A 24,587-nucleotide genomic window follows, 5' to 3' on the forward strand; every position below is an offset into this window, starting at 1 on the left:
TCTGTATTCAACAAGGAAATAGGCCTGTAAGAACTAGGTGGCGTTAAGTCTCTACCAGGTTTGGCGAGTATCTTTATAATGGGCAAATTGAAATAGTGATGCAAAGAAGTATGGCTAAAAATATGACTGAAAACTTGAACAAAGGTGTCCCTAATCCTGTGTAGGAGTATTTTATAAAAGTCACTGCCACAACCATTGGCACCAGGGCCTTCAATGGTTTGAGGCGTTGAATCATCTTTTGAATTTCCAGTAAGGTTATTGGGGAGATTAGAGATTGGCTTGGTCAGAAGTGATTTGAGGGTAGGGAAGGGTAGACCACACTGATGAATTGCCAGGAGGTATGTGAAGAGGAGTGGAAGGCAGGGACATGCGTTGAGCTAAATGGCTCAGGAGGCACTGGTTAGCACCAGAGCCAGATTTACACGCAATATATGAGTCAAAGGGTACATCTGGGCGTTATACACAGGTGCGGCAGTATAAACTAGAGATGAGCGCCTGAAATTTTTCTGGTTTTGTGTTTTGGTTTTGGGTTCGGTTCCGCGGCCGTGTTTTGGGTTCGAACGCGTTTTGGCAAAACCTCACCGAATTTTTTTTGTCAGATTCGGGTGTGTTTTGGATTCGGGTGTTTTTTTCAAAAAACACTAAAAAACAGCTTAAATCATAGAATTTGGGGGTCATTTTGATCCCAAAGTATTATTAACCTCAAAAACCATAATTTACACTCATTTTCAGTCTATTCTGAATACCTCACATCTCACAATATTATTTTTAGTCCTAAAATTTGCACCGAGGTCGCTGTGTGAGTAAGATTAGCGACCCTAGTGGCCGACACAAACACCGGGCCCATCTAGGAGTGGCACTGCAGTGTCACGCAGGATGGCCCTTCCAAAAAACCCTCCCCAAACAGCACATGACGCAAAGAAAAAAAGAGGCGCAATGAGGTAGCTGTGTGAGTAAGATTAGCGACCCTAGTGGCCGACACAAACACCGGGCCCATCTAGGAGTGGCACTGCAGTGTCACGCAGGATGTCCCTTCCAAAAAACCCTCCCCAAACAGCACATGACGCAAAGAAAAAAAGAGGCGCAATGAGGTAGCTGTGTGAGTAAGATTAGCGACCCTAGTGGCCGACACAAACACCGGGCCCATCTAGGAGTGGCACTGCAGTGTCACGCAGGATGTCCCTTCCAAAAAACCCTCCCCAAACAGCACATGACGCAAAGAAAAAAAGAGGCGCAATGAGGTAGCTGACTGTGTGAGTAAGATTAGCGACCCTAGTGGCCGACACAAACACCGGGCCCATCTAGGAGTGGCACTGCAGTGTCACGCAGGATGTCCCTTCCAAAAAAACCCTCCCCAATCAGCACATGATGCAAAGAAAAAGAAAAGAAAAAAGAGGTGCAAGATGGAATTGTCCTTGGGCCCTCCCACCCACCCTTATGTTGTATAAACAAAACAGGACATGCACACTTTAACCAACCCATCATTTCAGTGACAGGGTCTGCCACACGACTGTGACTGATATGACGGGTTGGTTTGGACCCCCCCCAAAAAAGAAGCAATTAATCTCTCCTTGCACAAACTGGCTCTACAGAGGCAAGATGTCCACCTCATCTTCACCCTCCGATATATCACCGTGTACATCCCCCTCCTCACAGATTATCAATTCGTCCCCACTGGAATCCACCATCTCAGCTCCCTGTGTACTTTGTGGAGGCAATTGCTGCTGGTCAATGTCTCCGCGGAGGAATTGATTATAATTCATTTTAATGAACATCATCTTCTCCACATTTTCTGGATGTAACCTCGTACGCCGATTGCTGACAAGGTGAGCGGCGGCACTAAACACTCTTTCGGAGTACACACTTGCGGGAGGGCAACTTAGGTAGAATAAAGCCAGTTTGTGCAAGGGCCTCCAAATTGCCTCTTTTTCCTGCCAGTATAAGTACGGACTGTGTGACGTGCCTACTTGGATGCGGTCACTCATATAATCCTCCACCATTCTATCAATGTTGAGAGAATCATATGCAGTGACAGTAGACGACATGTCCGTAATCGTTGTCAGGTCCTTCAGTCCGGACCAGATGTCAGCATCAGCAGTCGCTCCAGACTGCCCTGCATCACCGCCAGCGGGTGGGCTCGGAATTCTGAGCCTTTTCCTCGCACCCCCAGTTGCGGGAGAATGTGAAGGAGGAGATGTTGACAGGTCGCGTTCCGCTTGACTTGACAATTTTGTCACCAGCAGGTCTTTCAACCCCAGCAGACCTGTGTCTGCCGGAAAGAGAGATCCAAGGTAGGCTTTAAATCTAGGATCGAGCACGGTGGCCAAAATGTAGTGCTCTGATTTCAACAGATTGACCACCCGTGAATCCTTGTTAAGCGAATTAAGGGCTGCATCCACAAGTCCCACATGCCTAGCGGAATCGCTCCCTTTTAGCTCCTTCTTCAATGCCTCCAGCTTCTTCTGCAAAAGCCTGATGAGGGGAATGACCTGACTCAGGCTGGCAGTGTCTGAACTGACTTCACGTGTGGCAAGTTCAAAGGGCATCAGAACCTTGCACAACGTTGAAATCATTCTCCACTGCACTTGAGACAGGTGCATTCCACCTCCTATATCGTGCTCAATTGTATAGGCTTGAATGGCCTTTTGCTGCTCCTCCAACCTCTGAAGCATATAGAGGGTTGAATTCCACCTCGTTACCACTTCTTGCTTCAGATGATGGCAGGGCAGGTTCAGTAGTTTTTGGTGGTGCTCCAGTCTTCTGTACGTGGTGCCTGTACGCCGAAAGTGTCCCGCAATTTTTCTGGCCACCGACAGCATCTCTTGCACGCCCCTGTCGTTTTTTAAAAAATTCTGCACCACCAAATTCAAGGTATGTGCAAAACATGGGACGTGCTGGAATTTGCCCATATTTAATGCACACACAATATTGCTGGCGTTGTCCGATGCCACAAATCCACAGGAGAGTCCAATTGGGGTAAGCCATTCCGCGATGATCTTCCTCAGTTGCCGTAAGAGGTTTTCAGCTGTGTGCGTATTCTGGAAAGCGGTGATACAAAGCGTAGCCTGCCTTGGAAAGAGTTGGCGTTTGCGAGATGCTGCTACTGGTGCCGCCGCTGCTGTTCTTGCGGCGGGAGTCCATACATCTACCCAGTGGGCTGTCACAGTCATATAGTCCTGACCCTGCCCTGCTCCACTTGTCCACATGTCCGTGGTTAAGTGGACATTGGGTACAACTGCATTTTTTAGGAGACTGGTGAGTCTTTTTCTGACGTCCGTGTACATTCTCGGTATCGCCTGCCTAGAGAAGTGGAACCTAGATGGTATTTGGTAACGGGGGCACACTGCCTCAATAAATTGTCTAGTTCCCTGTGAACTAACGGCGGATACCGGACGCACGTCTAACACCAACATAGTTGTCAAGGACTCAGTTATCCGCTTTGCAGTAGGATGACTGCTGTGATATTCATCTTCCTCGCAAAGGACTGTTGAACAGTCAATTGCTTACTGGAAGTAGTACAAGTGGGCTTACGACTTCCCCTCTGGGATGACCATCGACTCCCAGCGGCAACAACAGCAGCGCCAGCAGCAGTAGGCGTTACACGCAAGGATGCATCGGAGGAATCCCAGGCAGGAGAGGACTCGTCAGACTTGCCAGTGACATGGCCTGCAGGACTATTGGCATTCCTGGGGAAGGAGGAAATTGACACTGAGGGAGTTGGTGGGGTGGTTTGCGTGAGCTTGGTTACAAGAGGAAGGGATTTACTGGTCAGTGGACTGCTTCCGCTGTCACCCAAAGTTTTTGAACTTGTCACTGACTTATTATGAATGCGCTGCAGGTGACGTATAAGGGAGGATGTTCCGAGGTGGTTAACGTCCTTACCCCTACTTATTACAGCTTGACAAAGGGAACACACGGCTTGACACCTGTTGTCCGCATTTCTGGTGAAATACCTCCACACCGAAGAGCTGATTTTTTTGGTATTTTCACCTGGCATGTCAACGGCCATATTCCTCCCACGGACAACAGGTGTCTCCCCGGGTGCCTGACTTAAACAAACCACCTCACCATCAGAATCCTCCTGGTCAATTTCCTCCCCAGCGCCAGCAACACCCATATCCTCCTCATCCTGGTGTACTTCAACACTGACATCTTCAATCTGACTATCAGGAACTGGACTGCGGGTGCTCCTTCCAGCACTTGCAGGGGGCGTGCAAATGGTGGAAGGCGCATGCTCTTCACGTCCAGTGTTGGGAAGGTCAGGCATCGCAACCGACACAATTGGACTCTCCTTGTGGATTTGGGATTTCAAAGAACGCACAGTTCTTTGCGGTGCTTTTGCCAGCTTGAGTCTTTTCAGTTTTCTAGCGAGAGGCTGAGTGCTTCCATCCTCATGTGAAGCTGAACCACTAGCCATGAACATAGGCCAGGGCCTCAGCCGTTCCTTGCCACTCCGTGTGGTAAATGGCATATTGGCAAGTTTACGCTTCTCCTCCGACAATTTTATTTTAGGTTTTGGAGTCCTTTTTTTACTGATATTTGGTGTTTTGGTTTTGACATGCTCTGTACTATGCCATTGGGCATCGGCCTTGGCAGACGACGTTGCTGGCATTTCATCGTCTCGGCCATGACTAGTGGCAGCAGCTTCAGCACGAGGTGGAAGTGGATCTTGATCTTTCCCTAATTTTGGAACCTCAACATTTTTGTTCTCCATATTTTAATAGGCACAACTAAAAGGCACCTCAGGTAAACAATGGAGATGGATGGATTGGATACTAGTATACAATTATGGACGGGCTGCCGAGTGCCGACACAGAGGTAGCCACAGCCGTGAACTACCGCACTGTACTGTGTCTGCTGCTAATATATAGACTGGTTGATAAAGAGATAGTATACTCGTAACTAGTATGTATGTATAAAGAAAGAAAAAAAAACCACGGTTAGGTGGTATATACAATTATGGACGGGCTGCAGAGTGCCGACACAGAGGTAGCCACAGCCGTGAACTACCGCACTGTACTGTGTCTGCTGCTAATATATAGACTGGTTGATAAAGAGATAGTATACTCGTAACTAGTATGTATGTATAAAGAAAGAAAAAAAAAACCACGGTTAGGTGGTATATACAATTATGGACGGGCTGCCGAGTGCCGACACAGAGGTAGCCACAGCCGTGAACTACCGCACTGTACTGTGTCTGCTGCTAATATATAGACTGGTTGATAAAGAGATAGTATACTCGTAACTAGTATGTATGTATAAAGAAAGAAAAAAAACCACGGTTAGGTGGTATATACAATTATGGACGGGCTGCCGAGTGCCGACACAGAGGTAGCCACAGCCGTGAACTACCGCACTGTACTGTGTCTGCTGCTAATATATAGACTGGTTGATAAAGAGATAGTATACTCGTAACTAGTATGTATGTATAAAGAAAGAAAAAAAAACCACGGTTAGGTGGTATATACAATTATGGACGGGCTGCCGAGTGCCGACACAGAGGTAGCCACAGCCGTGAACTACCGCACTGTACTGTGTCTGCTGCTAATATAGACTGGTTGATAAAGAGATAGTATACTACTAATATTATATACTGGTGGTCAGGTCACTGGTCACTAGTCACACTGGCAGTGGCACTCCTGCAGCAAAAGTGTGCACTGTTTAATTTTAATATAATATTATGTACTCCTGGCTCCTGCTATAACCTATAACTGGCACTGCAGTAGTGCTCCCCAGTCTCCCCCACAATTATAAGCTGTGTGAGCTGAGCAGTCAGACAGATATATAATATATATAGATGATGCAGCACACTGGCCTGAGCCTGAGCAGTGCACACAGATATGGTATGTGACTGACTGAGTCACTGTGTGTATCGCTTTTTTCAGGCAGAGAACGGATATATTAAATAAACTGCACTGTGTGTCTGGTGGTCACTCACTATATAATATATTATGTACTCCTGGCTCCTGCTATAACCTATAACTGGCACTGCAGTAGTGCTCCCCAGTCTCCCCCACAATTATAAGCTGTGTGAGCTGAGCAGTCAGACAGATATATATAATATTATATATAGATAATAGATGATGCAGCACACTGGCCTGAGCCTGAGCAGTGCACACAGATATGGTATGTGACTGAGTCACTGTGTGCTGTGTATCGCTTTTTTCAGGCAGAGAACGGATTATAAATAAAAGTGGTGGTCACTGGTCACTATCAGCAAAACTCTGCACTGTACACTACTGAGTACTCCTAATGCTCCCCAAAATTAGTAAATCAAGTGTCTCTCTAATCTATTCTAATTCTAAACGGAGAGGACGCCAGCCACGTCCTCTCCCTATCAATCTCAATGCACGTGTGAAAATGGCGGCGACGCGCGGCTCCTTATATAGAATCCGAGTCTCGCGATAGAATCCGAGCCTCGCGAGAATCCGACAGCGTCATGATGACGTTCGGGCGCGCTCGGGTTAACCGAGCAAGGCGGGAAGATCCGAGTCGCTCGGACCCGTGAAAAAAAACATGAAGTTCTGGCGGGTTCGGATTCAGAGAAACCGAACCCGCTCATCTCTAGTATAAACTCCTGGAAATGTTGTGAGTTTTGATCAGAGATGTGCGGAAAAGATACACAGGTGAGGCACTGCCTCACCTGCCGTAGACTTTTACTCCAGAGTTTTGACAATAAAAATTATTAGAATAATGCAAAGAAGAAATTTCAAACATATTCTTTGTATTTTTCATATACTTTATACAGTCAAAACTCTGGCACAAACGTTAGTATGACAGGAAAGGCTCTGACTCACCTGCCTCACCCCACCGCACGTCACTCGTGGATGTAGTAGAAGAATCCACAAAAGAGTATAAGAATTCATAGAAGTCTTTCACTTGTGAGATTATTTGCTCATCGGAGGTGGTAAACCCCCCCCCCCCCAGAAGATACAGCTGCTTATAACAGTTAAGAGGCGCTTGAAAAAATAAGATCAAAGAGAGAATTACTAATTGCACATGAATACAGAATGAATCAGGTTTTAGGACCTCTCTAAATAAAATACTGAATGTTAAAATAAAAATGTCACCAAGAGATTGTAAAACAAATTAAATTTAGGAATAAGAAATTTGATATTTGGAAAGTGACTACGAGTCCTGCGGGAGAAAAGCACTATGGGGGTCATTCCGAGTTGTTCGCTCTGTATTTTTTTCTCGCAACGGAGCGATTAGTCGCTAATGCGCATGCGCAATGCCCGCAGTGCGACTGCGCCAAGTAAATTTGCTACGCAGTTAGGTTTTTTACTCACGTCATTACGAGGTTTTTTCTTCGTTCTGGTGATCGTTATGTGATTGACAGGAAGTGGGTGTTACTGGGCGGAAACAGGCCGTTTTATGGGTGTGTGCGAAAAAACGCTACCGTTTCTGGGAAAAACGCGGGAGTGGCTGGAGAAACGTAGGAGTGTCTGGGCGAACGCTGGGTGTGTTTGTGACGTCAAACCAGGAACGAAACTGACTGAACTGATCGCAGATGCCGAGTAAGTATGGAGCTACTCAGAAACTGCTAAGAAGTGTCTATTCGCAATTCTGCTAATCTTTCGTTCGCAATTTTGATAAGCTAAGATTCACTCCCAGTAGGCGGCGGCTTACCGTGTGCAAAGCTGCTAAAAGCAGCTTGCGAGCGAACAACTCGGAATGACCCCCTATATAAATAAAAATATTGTTATTATTATTATTATTATTATTATTATTATACCCAAGGATTTACAGCAAGTTGTTACAAATATGAGAATTAAGGTTATTTTAGGTGATAGTGTAATAAACTATTCAAATATTTTTAGTTTTTAAGGTGTAACAGTTTTATTTTAGATATATTTATATAATTGTAACCTCATGTTTTCCTGCACTATAAATCTTCGGTTCCACTAAAAGTTCATGTTTTTTGCTTGAAATGCCTTACATTTACGTCTAAAGGTTTTAGTAAAAATAGATTGTTAAAAGGTGTCATTAAAAGCCTTGATGTAAATTACTAAAGATACTGATTAAGGGCCTTATTCAGGGGGGTAATTCCAAGTTGATCGCAGCAGGAAATTTTTTAGCAGTTGGGCAAAACCATGTGCACTGCAGGGGGGGGCATATATAACTTTTGCAGAGAGAGTTAGATTTGGGTGGGTTATTTTGTTTCTGTGCAGGGTAAATACTGGCTGCTTTATTTTAACACTGCAATTTAGATTGCAGATTGAACACACCACACCCAAATCTCTCTCTCTCTGCACATGTTATATCTGCCCCCCCCCCTGCAGTGCACATGGTTTTGCCCAATTGCTAACAAACTTGAAGCTGCGATCAACTCAGAATTACCCCCCTGGTTTGTTAACAAACCAAAAAAGTTAGCAACTGGGTAAAACCATATTGCACTGCAGGGGGGTCAGATATAACATGTGCAGAGAGAATTAGATCTGGGTGGGGTGTGTTGAAACTGAAATCTAAATTGCAGTGTAGAAATTAAGCAGCCAGTATTTACCCTGCACAGAAACAATGCAACCCAAACAAAATGTCAATCTCTCTGCACATGTTACCCCCCCCCCCCTTTCTGCAGTGCGACATGGTTTTGCCCAGTTGCTTACTTTTTTGGTTTGCTAACAACTCTGAATAACCCCCTAAATGCACAAGTAAAATCTTTAAAATAATTTTTAGTTAAGGTGATTCGCTATGAGCTATTTTCTATTATATCCCATACCAGCCATAACTTTAGTTTTTGTTTTTTTTAGTTATTGAAATCAACGGGCTTTCTTCCAGTTTAAAATAAATACTGTATACTACTTATAGACACTTATGAAACAGTGTTAAATTATATTCTGCTCTTAAGCTACTCTGCATGGTTGTTATTATTATTACTATTATTATTATTATTATTATTATTATTATTATTATTATTATCCTTTATGTATAGGACACAGTAGGGTATTTCAGCACCTTGCAAAGTTAAAGTACATACAAAATAACAGTACAAACATAACAGGACCAAACACACCTGTGCAAATATAAATCACTATAAGTAAAAATATTTTTTTTTGACACTTTTTTGGGGTAATTTTTTTTTTTTACTTGTACTTTTGTCCTTATTTTACCAAAAAACATTTAATCATTTATTTGTTTGTTATATATTAAGGCTAATGTCCAGTATAGTAGTGCTTGTATTATAGCAAAACTGTAAGGGTGGAATTCAAATGTTGGAAAAGTCGGTTGGGTGTCTGTTTTTCCTGTCAATTTGATAGGAAAAAACAGACTCCCAACTGACTTTTCAAACATTTGAATCTCCCCCTAAAAATGCTATAGGGCTAATTGTTTTTCTTTTACTTTTTTTTTTATCTACTTGATGCATTTCAGACTTTTCCCTTATTTTGCTCTTTTCTGGATTTTACGCAAAGTTTCTCTGGTTCCTTGAAGAAACGTAAAATAGGATTTTGGCTTTACAGATATATTGTATATTGCAAGCCTTACCATATGTTTTAACTGATGTACTGTACATGTCATTAAATCCAATGAAATATAAAAAGTTAACACTCCATTCTATAATTAATCAAGAAAACACAGCCTTTCCAATATAATGCATCCTCTATGCAAGTCTCTGTGGTTCTCCTTCTCCCAATTATCATATCTCAATATTCTAAGTGCCTGTCATAAAACCCAGTTAATGTAAGGCTAACAATGTAACACGTTAGGCAGATAATGATCCAGCTCAGCATTTATTCTTATTTGCAGACATGTTGGACAGCTTTGGTTCCTGTTATACTTTGGAACTCAATACTTTTGCAACATTCACACATATAACAAATACATGATATGTGATACTGACATCTTCAAGATGACTCTGGTGCTGTAACTTTGGGGTATAGCCTAGTTTATTTGTCAGGATGGCAGACAACCTTCAAAGTACAAACACTATTTCTTCTTGGTGAGCCTAGCACTAAGGGGGAGATGTTTCAAACCTTCTAAAGTAGACATTGGTTCCCATAGCAACCATTCAGCCTCTAATTATCATTTATCTAGTGCAACCTATTAAAATGATATGTAGAATCTAATTAGTTGCTATGGGCAAATTCTCCACATGTTCTCTTTAGATGGCTTGATCATCTCCCTTTAAGTACTACAGTTTGGCTATCAGATCAGTCATCTGATGCCCAGCCAAGCTAAGTTCCACTTCAGCTCTATTTTATTTACCTGGTTTTAAATTCATGTCCTTTCCTAACCTCTCTCTACTTCTCTATATAAAGCTGATTAGCCCATGTGCTCTGCTTGGATTGTCTGACTGCAGGTCCACCCTGGACTCTGCAAGTAATGAGAGCTGAAGCTCCTTCAAAAGCATGTAGTAAGGCCATAGTTTTGTCACAGTAAATTGAGATAAATTATAGAACAATTGCCATGCTATGCAAAAGTTTATAAAAACATTGTGCTTTTGTTATATGGTGCATAAAAGTAGAAAAAAAAGATGTTTTATGTGCAATAAAAGAAACAGTCATTGCTAGGGGAATTCAGTTCAGTGCCATCACCGTAAAGTACCTCTGGAAAGGTCAGGCACTTTGTGACATTTATCTTCACTTATGTTACCTTGCTCTCAGAGGTATCACTACTGTACTCAGTCAGATATTGCGGTGTATTTAATTCCCCCATTATTTCTAACAAAAACCTCAGCATTTAAACTTGTACCCAGATTACAGTTATACCCCTTTTACACCAAAGTCCCCGGCCTGACTTTTAGTTCGGAACACAGCTTCAAACCGGGTCAAACCTGGAACAGACCCCATTCACACCACAGTGCTGACCTGGGTTATGCCTAGGAGGGCGCCATTGACACTACACCTGTGTGCTGTGAAACTCTTCTACTGGTGCTTGGAGATGACATCATCTGCAAGTGCCAGGAAATTCGGATCTCCCCACAGCCTCTTACCCGTGTCCTTCCCGGGACCACCCCTGCAAGCTACCCGGGTTATATACCTGGGTCACTGGACCTGTTCTTTTTTAACCCTTCTACACTGAGCCGTGACCCTGGCTAATACGGCAATATGTCGAAAGCTTAGTGCTAACTGTGCTAATGAGGAGACTTTGCACAAATAATTTCTATGACTTTTTAGTTTATTCTGCCAATCTAAACCCTATATATTACAATGCATTATACAATATGTGTAATCATTTGTTCAGCAGACCTACACTCATAGTTCTCGTTGGAGAATGATAGACAAATGATAGACTAATAAGACAGTATGACAGGAGCAGCTCCTTCACAACAAGACAACCCTCAGCTCTGGATAATCTTTCAGCTGCAGCTGACAACACATAACTGCAGTAGTCAATTTAGCATCACAATTTCAATTGTATTTATCATTGGGCAATAGCGGGATACTGCTGGAATTATGATCTGTGATTGCTGTCCTAATGTATAATATGCACATCATCAGATTTGTCACATACCCCTCTGCACTGTGGTTTCTAATGGATCTGTTTTGATAGTCCTCTCCTGTTTCTTAATTCACTGCAGGCATAAGAAGTGCATCTTAAGTAGAGCCGGTCCTAACCAATAGGATGCCCTAGGCAAGATTTTGGCTGGTGCCCCCTAGCACCACCGCTGGTTCCGCCTCTGACCTTGCACCTTTTCCAGCACCATCACCCCTCACCCATAGCAGTTCTTATTTTGGTGTTTGTACCCCCTATATTTTAAATAGGAACAGTTTGCACATTTGGTGCACAGCCCAAAAAGGGGTGTGTTTTTGCTGGCAAGGGGCATGGCCACACAATAGTAACCCCAATTCCAATTACGCCACACAGTACTGCAACTTCATTCACATTTGATCATGCGATAGTGTTCACAATTCATATTACATCCCAAAATAATATCACTTTACCTTATAAACGTTACTACTCACAGTAGAGCCCCTTATTCACATATAGTTTGCCTATGCCTATTACCGGCTCTGATCTTAAGAGTTTAAAAGTTACAATTCAAAGAAATCTGTTTACACTTTTTCATTAGGAGCTAATGGATTTTATAGTTTTGCATGCAACTATATAATAGATTTTAGTATATGTTGATGTCATGATGTCAAATGTAGCTTCTGAGCTTGTGAGGAGAATAGATAGATAGTTAGATAGATAGATAGATAGATCGATAGATAGATGCTCTAGTAGGTGCAGGGGGTTCCAGTGGCTTAGGAGATCTCAGAATCAGGTCATATTATTGTCTAGTAGTCTACCAGGTTCCCCTAAATGCATTCTTAGCAGTTGCCTAGACTAAAAAGGGGGTCTTCTAATCACTCATATAGGTGACGGTCTCTTTTTCTCCCCCTCAGTAAAACTCCACACTAATATAATTCATCTTCTGTAGTGTGGCATAATATGAACTGGAGGCACTACAGTGTGACATAATATAAACTGGGGGCACTGTAGTAAGGCATAATATGAACTGGGGGCATTTTGATGATGCATAGTCTAAACTGAGGGAATTACACATTACAATGTGGCATATTATGAACTGTGGGGTATAATGTAAACTAGAGCACTTCTGAGGGGCATAAAATGAACTAGGGCAATGCTATAGTTTAAAAACAAAACTAGGGCACTAATATGATGTATAAAATTAACTACAGATCATCGTTGTTACTGCAGCCACGTTAAACTGCCCTTTTAGTTGCGCCTACTCTAGAGTGAGTTTACTGATACCGAAAGTCTTTTTGTGCGTCTTTCCCCCCAAAAGTGTTATGCAAATAAGATGCACAAGCATATTATGCTGAAATTATATGCAGGATGTGTATATTCTGTGCAGCTGTATCTTTATTATCCGAAATGCTACAGTATGTTACAGTGTCAGTGGCTGTTTTCCACTGACACTGTAATGTAGCATTTCTTATACAGATACAGCTGCATTCGCATATAATACAGCTGCATTCGCATTTCTTATACAGATACAGAATATACGCATGCCGCATATAATTTTATCAGCATAATCTGCTTGTGCATCTTACTCGCATAGCAATACATATATAACTCTCAAAATGTGTTTTACTAATAATCAGATATCATCTATTCTATACTAAGCAATGATAATTTTACAAAGTTTAATGTGTGTGTTTTTCTAACCATCCTGAGCTGCCAACGTTTAAGCTGCTTAATCACGATCAAGGTCATTTATTACAGGTTTGCTGAACTTTATTTTTAACTCACCAGGTGAAATGTTTACTTTACATGTATTTTTAGCATGCAGTGTGTTGGGTCTGGAACCTAATAGATTGTTGCTTAGTGACCCAGGCTGAACCACTAAGCTGGCTTACACCACAAAAGAAAGCAACTGGCTTGTTTCCACTCAGGGCCGGCTCTAGGCACGTTCGACTAGAGCGGCCGCGCGGGGCGCCACCCTTAATGGGCGCCGCGCGCTGGCGCCGCCATAGTCTTACCTGGAGCCGGCCCTGTACACTGCTGGCAGCTCTCCCCACCGTCCCCGGCCTTTCAAAACTGTGCGCTGCGCGGCGCCGGCGTCTGACGTCAGACGCCGCGCAGCGCGCACCAAGCAGCCGGGAACAGTCGGTGGCCCTCAGGCTCAACAGCAGCACGTCCCCTCCCAGCGTCGCCGCAGGTATGTTGGGATCGTCGGGGCCGGGCACTGGCACTGTGTGTGGGGGCACTGGCACTATGTGGGGGCATTGGCACTGTGTGGGGGCATATCTGCACTGTGGGGGCACTGGCACTGTGTGGGGGCATATCTGCACTGTGGGGGCACTGGCACAGTGTGGGGGCATATCTGTCGCTGTGGGGTCATATCTGCACTGTGGGGGCATTTATGAATCTTGCACTGTGGGGGCATTGGCACTATGTGGGGGCATTGGCACTGTGTGGGGGCATATCTGCACTGTGGGGGCACTGGCACTGTGTGGGGGCATATCTGCACTGTGGGGGCACTGGCACTGTGTGGGGGCATATCTGCACTGTGGGGGCACTGGCACAGTGTGGGGGCATATCTGTCGCTGTGGGGTCATATCTGCACTGTGGGGGCATTTATGAATCTTGCACTGTGGGGGCATTTATGTATCTGGCACTGTGGGGGCATTTATCTGGCACTGTGGGGGGCATTCATTTATCTGGCAGTGCGGGGGGGGCATTTATCTGTGCACTGTGAGGGGGCATTAATGTATCTGGCACTGTGGGGGCATTTCTGGCACTGTGGGGGCATATCTGCGCTGTGGGGGCATGTATGTATCTGCACTGTGGGGGCATGTATGTATCTGGCACTGTGGGGGCATGTATGTATCTGGCACTGTGGGGGCATGTATGTATCTGGCACTGTGGGGGTATTTATGTATCTGGCACTGTGGGGGTATATCTGCACTGTGGGGGCACTTATTTATCTGGCACTGTGGGGGGCATTTATTTATCTGGCACTGTGGGGGCATATCTGGCACTGGGGCATATCTGGCACTGGGGCATATCTGGCACTGTGGGGGCATATCTGGCACTGTGGGGGCATATCTGGCACTGGGGGCATTAATGTATCTGACACTGTGGGGGGAAATAATGCATCTGGCACTGGGGGCATTTATGCATCTGGCAATGTGTGGGCATTTATGTATCTGGCACTGGGGGCATTTATGTATCTGGCCCTGTGGGGGCATATCTGGCACTGTGGGGGCAATTTTATATATGGCACTGTGGGGACAATTTTATATATGGCACTGTGGGGACATATCTGGCACTGTGTGGGCATTTTTATATCTGGCACTGTGTGGGCACTTATGTATCTGGCACTCTGTGGCCATTTATGTAGCTGGCACTGCTGGGGGGGGCATGTCGCGTGTAGCTGGCACTGCTGGGGGGCATGTCGCGTGTAGCTGGCACTGCTGGGGGGCATGTCGCGTGTAGCTGGCACTGCTGGGGGGCATGTCGCGTGTAGCTGGCACTGCTGGGGGGCATGTCGCGTGTAGCTGGCACTGCTGGGGGGGCATGTCGCGTGTAGCTGGCACTGCTGGGGGGCATGTCGCGTGTAGCTGGCACTGCTGGGGGGCATGTCGCGTGTAGCTGGCACTGCTGGGGGGCATGTCGCGTGTAGCTGGCACTGCTGGGGGGCATGTCGCGTGTAGCTGGCACTGCTGGGGGGCATGTCGCGTGTAGCTGGCACTGCTGGGGGGCATGTCGCGTGTAGCTGGCACTGCTGGGGGGCATGTCGCGTGTAGCTGGCACTGCTGGGGGGCATGTCGCGTGTAGCTGGCACTGCTGGGGGGCATGTCGCGTGTAGCTGGCACTGCTGGGGGGCATGTCGCGTGTAGCTGGCACTGCTGGGGTGCTTGTCGCGTGTAGCTGGCACTGCTGGGGGGCTTGTCGCGTGTAGCTGGCACTGCTGGGGGGCTTGTCGCGTGTAGCTGGCACTGCTGGGGGGCTTGTCGCGTGTAGCTGGCACTGCTGGGGGGCTTGTCGCGTGTAGCTGGCACTGCTGGGGGCCGTGTCATGTAGTGTTCCCGCTAGGCGTCTGTGGCTAGGCAATGTGTCTCAGTGCTGTGCCTGGCGCAAAGTGTATAGGAGGTTCTACCTGGTGCAGTGTGTATTAGCTGCACTACTGTGTGGTGTAATGCAAATTGCCACTATTATGTGGCCACGTACCTTCCCCACGAAGTAACTCCCCTTAATTTTTGCTGCGCGCCTTCGGCGCGCACTGTCCATTCTTTGACATATAGGTATGGGAACAACAAGCAGTATGTACATCATTTTGCCCTCCTAACTTAAAAATGTGCCCTCCCTGTGATCAGCACCATGCCCTAAAAAGTGAACACTATCATGTGTAGCTGGCACTGCTGCGGGGCATGTCATGTGTAGCTGGCACTGCTGCGGGGCATGTCATGTGTAGCTAGCACTGCTGCGGGGCATGTCGTGTATCTGGCACTATACTGGAGACATTGTGTGTAAGGAACACTACTGTGGCTATGTGTAAGGCTGCTAATTGTGTGAAAATATGTTTATAGTTTGATGATATGAAGTTATGAGACCACGCCCACTTTTCCAGAGGCCACACCCACTTTTCCGGAAGCGCGCGCGCCTTCGGCGCGCGCATGGGGGGGGGGGGGGGGGCGCTTTTACATTTTCTCGCTCAGGGTGCTAGTAGGCCTGGAGCCGGCCCTGTTTCCACTGAAGAGTAAACAATGCAAAGGAACTTTTTATTAAATATAAACAGCATCCAAAACAACAAACAGCTCAATATAGAGTCAAAAAAATCACAGTCAAAATAAGGCTGGAACAGTGTGATTGTTATGAATATCACTGTGTGGATAATGATAGCCACTCTGCAGAACATAAGGGCCCTCATTCCGAGTTGTTCGCTCGCAAGGCGATTTTAGCAGAGTTACACACGCTAAGCCTCCGCCTACTGGGAGTGAATCTTAGCTTCTTAAAATTGCGAACGATGTATTCGCAATATTGCGATTACAAACTACTTAGCAGTTTCAGAGTAGCTTCAGACTTACTCGGCATCCGCGATCAGTTCAGTGCTTGTCGTTCCTGGTTTGACGTCACAAACACACCCAGCGTTCGCCCAGACACTCCCCCGTTTCTCCAGCCACTCCTGCGTTTTTTCCGGAAACGGTAGCGTTTTCATCCACACGCCCATAAAACGCCGTGTTTCCGCCCAGTAACACCCATTTCCTGTCAATCACATTACGTTCGCCGGAGCGAAGAAAAAGCCGTGAGTAAAAAAACTATCTTAATAGCAAAATTACTTGGCGCAGTCGCAGTGTGAACATTGCGCATGCGTACTAAGCAGAAAAACGCTGCGATGCGATGAAATTTACCGAGCGAACAACTCGGAATGAGGGCCAAGGTGCTAGAATAGATGATTCACCAATAGCAGTCGTTGTTCCTGGAACTCCAATCTTTCACTGACACCCAATTCAAACACGCAGCTATATACCTATATCTTTGTCCGAAAAGGCCCACATCAACCCAGGATTTCTGCATGTATGAAAGCAAACAACCCAGGACTATGCCCCAGGTCCACGACCCTGCTCCCGATCAGGGTCTTGTAGCTGAGACCTGGGAATTTGCCGACTTTCTAGACCCGGCAAATTCCCAGGTCACATGTCTGAAAGTGGCATTAGATGCCCTCTGAACTTAGAACCCAGTTGCTAACCAATCCTTGAGATAGGGGAGGTGCAAAACTGTAACAGAATGGAGCAACACACAGACTGGACAGACAAACACAATAATAATGGTTGAGGACATGCTGGATTACTGGGCAAAAGAGGACAGTAATGTCAGGATTCTTGGTAGGCCGATATACTAATATGGTGGTCAATAAATTAGCAAAAGGGTCACGGAGCAGGCAGAGATCAGACAGAGGACCAAGAAATGTAGCAGAAGCAAAGCTGAATCCAAGGTATACCTAACTGGTGGGAAAATGTAACACCAGCAAAGTAGGAAATGCACTGAATATATTTATGTAGGCTTTACCCAATCAGCTGCTGAGTTAAAATCATGTGAGTATCCACATGAAAACAGTGCTTGATTGATCAGCTGTGATCAGAAGCCCTGAGAGCTGTTTAACCACGTAACTGGTGACTTTTGTTCCCCAAAACTGCTCAGAAATTGTTGAAATGTTTTTAAATTAGAGCAAAAACCACATTTGTAAAATATAATTTTTTCAAACATCAGCACATCACCATTAGAACATCAGGAACATCGTGATCATTGCATCCTTGATGTCCCCAGTGGTTGCTCATCTGTGCAGCTGCCAGGTATGCACTAGGGTGCTGATGGGGTGTTTTTTTTTTTGTTAATTTACATTTCCCTAGCGGCTGCTGCTCTCTGCAACCGCTGGGTGGGGGGGTCCTGCCATGCTGACCGATCAGTAGTGATCAGCAGCTCGGCATACACTGGGGGAGGGTGCAGGATGGACGCCCAGTGAGTGGCGGCTGCTAGAAAAATATCTTCTGACAGCCGGCCACTCTGTTTCTCACTGGTCATGTTGTTTGTGACTAGGTCAGATAAGGCAAAGCCTGGTGTGGTTGCAAACGATGTGACCACGCCAGGCAAGTGCTTAATCAGGACAGATGCTGTCTAATTAACTACTAAGCTGTAGAATCCAGGGTGAAAACAAGTAGCCAAGTAACCTTTACACACAGAATAAGAAAACATTGGGAAAAAGCAGATCAGAACAGCAAAACATGCTATTGAGTTGAAATTAATTGCAAAATGTGACTGTCATCTGGATATTGAAGGGCCATCAAGCAACCCCCTACAGCCCCACAAAAAAAAGAAGACTGTCCCTAAATTGAAAATTTGATGAAATATAATGAAACTACAACTTTCAAAATTCATTACATTACAATTATGAAACATTTTTTGGGGGATATCCTATTAGTACCGGAAAAACATCGGGTGAGAAAAATTTATGTTTTTCGCGATTTTTCCAGATGTTTCACCAATTTTTTTTACAGGCTATCCTGATTGATCACCTGTAAAAAAATTATCTTTCTCCCGAAAACACACAGGTTCAGGCGAGGCAGGCGAAACAAAATCCCTGATGACCACGGACAACCTGCAGCGTCCCATGCCTGTTGCAGCAGCAGCAGGCTTGGACTGCAGGCATGGCACCGTGGCCCGGAACCCGAAGCTGCCACTCGGCGCTGTGACCCCCAGCGGCGCTATATGTTCATCCTGTCTGTGGTTGTATGTTCAGCCTGCATTGTACCGCTGTGTATTATACCTGCAGTAGTATATCCCATGGCTGCTGCACTGTATGCAGGGTGCACAGCTCTCTATGGGAAAGGTTCTCATCTAGGTAAAGTCTGGAGGCTCAGTCTAAGGGTTTACACAGAAGATGCATTTAGTCATTATGCTATTATCCTCGGTCAGGATTCTGGGCGCATGTTCAAATTTGGGGAGGTGAGGTCATGCTCCCTCAAAAGAAAAAAAAGTATGTGTGGCTGCACAGGGGGCAACGGCGGCTGTAGAGGGGGCGGTAATAGCTGCACAGGGGGACATTTGTTACAGCAAGCAGCTGATCCATGCCCACTACCCCCTCTCAGTGCCTCTGAATGCTCCTCCACACATGGGTATATGCCTCTCTCTTGTGGTCAGCATGGACAACTTTACACAAACTTGCCCATACTATACTTGGCTGTGCTATAAAAAGTAGGTAACTATATGACCTATACCTAATGCTCACCAGAATTACATATTCTATTGTACTTGCAACCTTTTGTTCAGGCTAACAAACTCTTCCCATATACAGTATGTACTGGGCCCTTGTATGGCTCACCTTCCACAGTGTAACCTTCGTAGTGAGCCCAACATGGCTGCCTCATCTGCTACGCTTGTGGAGGGGATGGAAAGTACATGGACCTAACGGTTTTGTTGGGAACCACTCTGAGCATTAAGACATCACAATCTCCCCATTTTGTGTCATCTCTTCTAGGGGTACACTATTCCACCCAAGGTAATCCTACGCAATGCCCCAAGACGCCTGCCTCACCTGGTACTTTTTGAGTGTGGAATACACAATCTGTAGAAATGATTACCCAAAATACCTACATCAATCCTGCATTATGCTTACTGTGCTTTCTAGGTTTTCGTTTTATGTCTGTGTGGCTTGTCTATTGCTGTATTACTTAAAACTTCTGTATTATGTGCATTGTTCTTGATGTCTGTACAGCGCCTTGAGTCCTGTTGGAGAAAGAGCGCTGCATAAATACAATTATTATTTTTATCAGACGAGACATACATTTATAGGTACTGACAACTAAATTCTTGTGGAGAGCTAAAATGACAAGGGCCAGGTGAACATTTTAGGTGAGATGTAATAGTGTCCGAGTTTGCTAGAGGTGTGTGATGCCGGTCAAACTCGCATGTTTTTTAAAGGGGTAATCATTTACAAGGCAAATCCATGCCTTGTTAATGATTGCCCCTTTAATTGCCCCACAGTGGTCACTATTACATCTATCCTTTTGGGGGGAGATTCAAATGTTTGAAAAGTCGGTTGGGTGTCTGTTTTTTCCTGTCTATTAGATAGGAAAAAACAGACTCCCAACTGACTCTTCAAACATTTGAATCGCCCCCTTTGTGTTAGTTTCTGCAATTAGGTAATGCAATAGTATTTTTTAATAATTGTATACACGTTTATAATTTTTGTGACTTAGCCCATAAATGGAAAAATGAAAGATACAATACATTTCAGAGAAAACCTGCTGAGGAGACAGCATTGGGCATATTTCATACCAACATTCCACCTGCTAACGTCTCAGACTTTTTTATACGCCAAGGTCTTAATCTTCTACTTCACGTTACAGTACTATTTGTTTAATAGTATTGTGACACATGGCTTTCAGAATGTTAAACATTTTTAAAGAAGGATTTGGTTTGATATGAACATTAGACAATGTAACAGTGCTAAATGTCAGGCTGTCTGATGCTGTCTTGTGCTGGTCAGAGAACATCAGAATACTTATGCTGGCACACTGTGAAACTTTCTTAATCTGGATGAGCATTGGCTGGAATTTATCATCCGTTTTTGATTAAACAATCAAGTACTGTTTAAAGCGGCCAGGCGTTCCTGGGAAATAGATTCACCTTAGGCAAAATTGCAGCATGCAACAGATAGAAAAATAAAATAATAATCACTGGGAACAAAGAATAGATTACTGAGCCAAGAAAGACACAGTGTTGAACAAGGTGGCTCACACAGGGATTGCCCTATCATTTATATGTGCATTCATTATAAGATATTTTGAATTATATTGTTAATAATTGTAATAAACAGGCAAGGTCCCAGTTGAGAATTTGTCCTGGTTTTAAATGTCTTTAACTGTAAATAATTCCTACATATTTCCACACCAAATAACAGTGAAAAAGTGATATATTACTTAAATTATGTTCCCTAAAATTGCACATCTAAACAAGCAGTACAGCAGTTACCTTTATAGCAAGGCTGTTTTGCATGGCATGACACTTATCCCTGCTTGTATGGGCATTATACACTTATGGGATTGTGGCGCATACGTAAGAAAGCTTGGAGAGGTAAAGTGGAGAGAAATAAAGTACCAGCCAATCAGCTCCAAATTGTCATTTTTCAAATGCACGATGTCAACTGACTTTTAAGAGCTGATTGGTTGGTACTTTAGCTCTCTCCACATTTGCTGGGTATACACTTGGCTGTCGCTCACCAACAGCGTGGTCGATTCAGGTAAGCATATACAGATGAAACTCAGAAAATTAGAAAATATCGTGCAAAAGTTAATTTATTTCAGTAATTCAATTTAAAAGGGGAAACTAATAGATTACTGTATATCATTACATGCAAAGTGAGATATTTCAAGCTTTTATTTGTTATAATTTTGATGATTGTGGCTTACACCTTAAGAAAACCCCAAATCCAAAATCTCAGAAAATTAGAATATTGTGAAAAGGTTCAATATTGTAGGCTCAAAGTGTCACGCCCTAAGCAGCTAATTAATCCAAACCACCTGCAAAGGGTTCCTGAGCCTTTAAATGGTCTCTCAGTCTGATTCAGTACAATTCACAATCATAGGGAAGACTGCTGACCTGACAGTTGTGCAGAAAACTATCAGTGACACACTTCACAAGGAGGGAAAGCCTCAAAAGGAAATAGCAAAAGAAGTTGGATGTTCTCAAAGTGCTGTATCAAAGCACATTAATAGAAAGTTAAGTGGAAGGGAAAAGTGTGGAATAAAAAGGTGCACAAGCAGCAGGGATGACTGCAGCCTGGAGATGATTGTCAGGAAAAGGCTATTCAAAAGTGTGTGTGTGTGTGTGTGTGTGTGTGTGTGTGTGTGTGTGTGTGGCTTCACAAGGAGTGGACTGAGGCTGAAGTTAGTGCATCAAGAGCCACCACACACAGACAATCCTGGACTTGGGCTAAATAAAATAAAGAACTGGTCTGTTGCTCAGTGGTCCAAAATCCTCTTTTCTGATTTTAGACACCAAGGTCCCAGAGTATGGAGGAAGAATGGAGAGGCAAACAATCCAATATGCTTGAAGTCCAGTGTGAAGTTTCCACAGTCTGTGTTGATTTGAGGAGCCATGTCATCTGCAGAGTCAATGCATCCGTCTACCAGGACATTTTAGAGCACTTCATGCTTCCTTCAGAAGACAAGCTTTATGGAGATGCTGACTTCATTTTCCAGCAGGACTTGGTACCTGCCCACACTGCCAAAAGTACCAAAACCTGGTTCAATGGAATTACTGTACTGGATTTGCCAGCAAACTCGCCTGACCTGAATCCCATAGAGAATCTATGGGACATTGCCAAGAGAAAGATGAGAGACATGAGACCGAAACAATGCAGAAGAGTTGAAGGCTGCTATTGAAGCATCCTGGTCTTCCATAACACCTCAGCAGCGCCACAGGCTGATAGAATCCATGCCACGCCGCATTGAGGCAGTAATTCATGCAAAAGGGGCCCAAACCAAGTACTGAGTACATATACATGATTATATTTTTTAGAGGGCTGACATTTCTGTATTTAATATCCTTTTTTTTAATTGATTTTATGTAATATTCTAATTTTCTGAGATTTTGGATTTGGGGTTATTTTAAACTGTAAGTCACAATCATCAAAATTATAACAAATAAAGGCTTGAAATATCTCACTTTGCATGTAATGAGTCTACATAATATATTAATTTCACCTTTTAAGTTGAATTACTGACATAAATGAACTTTTGCAAATATTCTAATTTTCGGAGTTTCACCTGTACACTTACCGACCGGCCACTTGATATATTTTTAACATACAGCTGTGTTGTCAGTCCCTACAGAATGTGTATGGACAGTCAGCGAACCACCCGCACACACATCCATATGCGCCAATATACAGTATCTGCGGATATATCAGCCATTGGCTGCACTGCCCAGCTGACCTGATACTGTATGTCGTTCACAGGCATATCGTTTTCATACACCCGACAACTCAGTAGTGATATATTGGCCGTTCGCTCAAACAGCGGAAATATCGCCCAGCATGTACTCAGTTTTTATCTCTCTGCAAGCTTTGATAAATATGCACCTATATATTAAGCAGTAAAAAAAGAGTAGACCAGTAGCAACTAAACCAAAGCAACCAATCAGCTCCTATCTGTCATTTTATAGTATGTACTTGCTAACTGCTACCTCAGAGCTAATTGGTTTCTTTGGGCAACTTCTCCACTGGCTCACTTCTCCACTGTTTTCACTGCTTGATACTGTACATGAAACCTTTAGTCACAGGTGAGTGGCTTTGGCAACTTCAAACAAGATTCACTGGAGAGTGTGAGAGAATCCATTGCTTGGACTATGAGATGCATCACTGCTGAATCCCCATACCCATCCAGAGCTGCTAGTTTAACGGGGTTATTTATTTATTTATTTATTTTTGGACACTTAATTCAACCCAAAGCTAATGTTTTAATTTTGAGTGGAACTATGCTTTAAAAAATACAATGTTGTCTTTGAAAGTGGAAGCAAGCAATTGGTTAACAGAATTATCAGACTGTCTGTAAAATGCAGCAATAACACAACAAAGTTAAACGTAGAATTTTAGAACTCATGCAGTTTGGATAAGTTTAAAGTAAAATAGATGATCTAAATTTCTATTTCATAGTATAAAGCTACTGTATATGACATTATATAGATATATGCAAAGTTACATAGCTATGTCCCACATACACACACGTTCATATTTAATTGTGTAGGTTATAATTAATTGAAAAGAACAAATCTGTTTGATTAGACTATTCAGAAAAATCAGGTTCTAAAGTTTCATTTGGCTAATGTTAGATGTGCTGATAAGGGATACAATGTGTGTGAAGGATGATTGTTAATTTATAACCACTTTGATTGAACATGATTAATTTAAAAATGTGAATGTTTCCTTCCATTCTGCAGAAATTGTTTACTGATCTCCGTGTTCATTTGTTTGTTTCTACTGTGATCGACCAATCAGGGCTGTGTCACGCAGAGAGGGACAGAAAGATACTGTAGATGGCTTTGGCTTGGACAGCAAAGGAAACACATAACATTTAATAACACTTGTTTAAGTGGGTTAAGTATAATTTACCGGCGGCCTTCAATATACCGACAGCGGCATCCCGGCCGCCAGTATGCCAGCAGCGGGGCGAGCACAAAGAGTCCCCTTGCGGGCTTGGTGCGCTCACCCCGCTGCGGGCTCAGTGGCTCACTGCGCTCACCACAGGTTCTATTCCCACTATATAGTATGGGTGTTGTGGTCACCCACGAGTGGTAATAGTCCTGTCTGGCCGGCATTGCCAGCTGTTGGGATTCTGGTGACGGTATCCTGAATGCCGGGATCCGACCGACGGCAAATTAATGTATACTATTCAGGTGAGCGCTATAAACAAATTAGTATATTCCTACATGGTGTTTATAGCAGGAAAAGTTAATTCTTTGTAAGTCTACACTCTCTCATCTACCCATCTCATTTTCCATGTGTGTTTCCAATAAACACATTTTAAGCCAAGGATTTATCACAAAATGCTTTTGGTCTACTAACGGAGTCATTACAGTAACGAGGGGTACTGATAGGCCAGTGGTGCTGCCACCCATAGACCAGGGCCTAAGGGTGG

The 24,587-nt window shown here is 44.1% G+C and overlaps 1 long non-coding RNA gene across 1 annotated transcript in view; it reads left to right on the plus strand.

The window, feature by feature from the left end:
- The window catches only part of LOC134933118 (uncharacterized), a 34,391-nt gene extending 11,778 nt beyond the window's left edge, over window positions 1-22,613 (plus strand). The window contains exon 3 of the long non-coding RNA XR_010179615.1: window positions 21,945-22,613. This is a non-coding gene — a long non-coding RNA (uncharacterized LOC134933118). The remainder of the gene's footprint in view (window positions 1-21,944) is intronic.
- Window positions 22,614-24,587: the final 1,974 nt, after the last annotated feature.

Source organism: Pseudophryne corroboree, chromosome 6, assembly GCF_028390025.1.
Source record: "Pseudophryne corroboree isolate aPseCor3 chromosome 6, aPseCor3.hap2, whole genome shotgun sequence".
In the NCBI taxonomy this organism is placed as follows: domain Eukaryota; kingdom Metazoa; phylum Chordata; class Amphibia; order Anura; family Myobatrachidae; genus Pseudophryne; species Pseudophryne corroboree.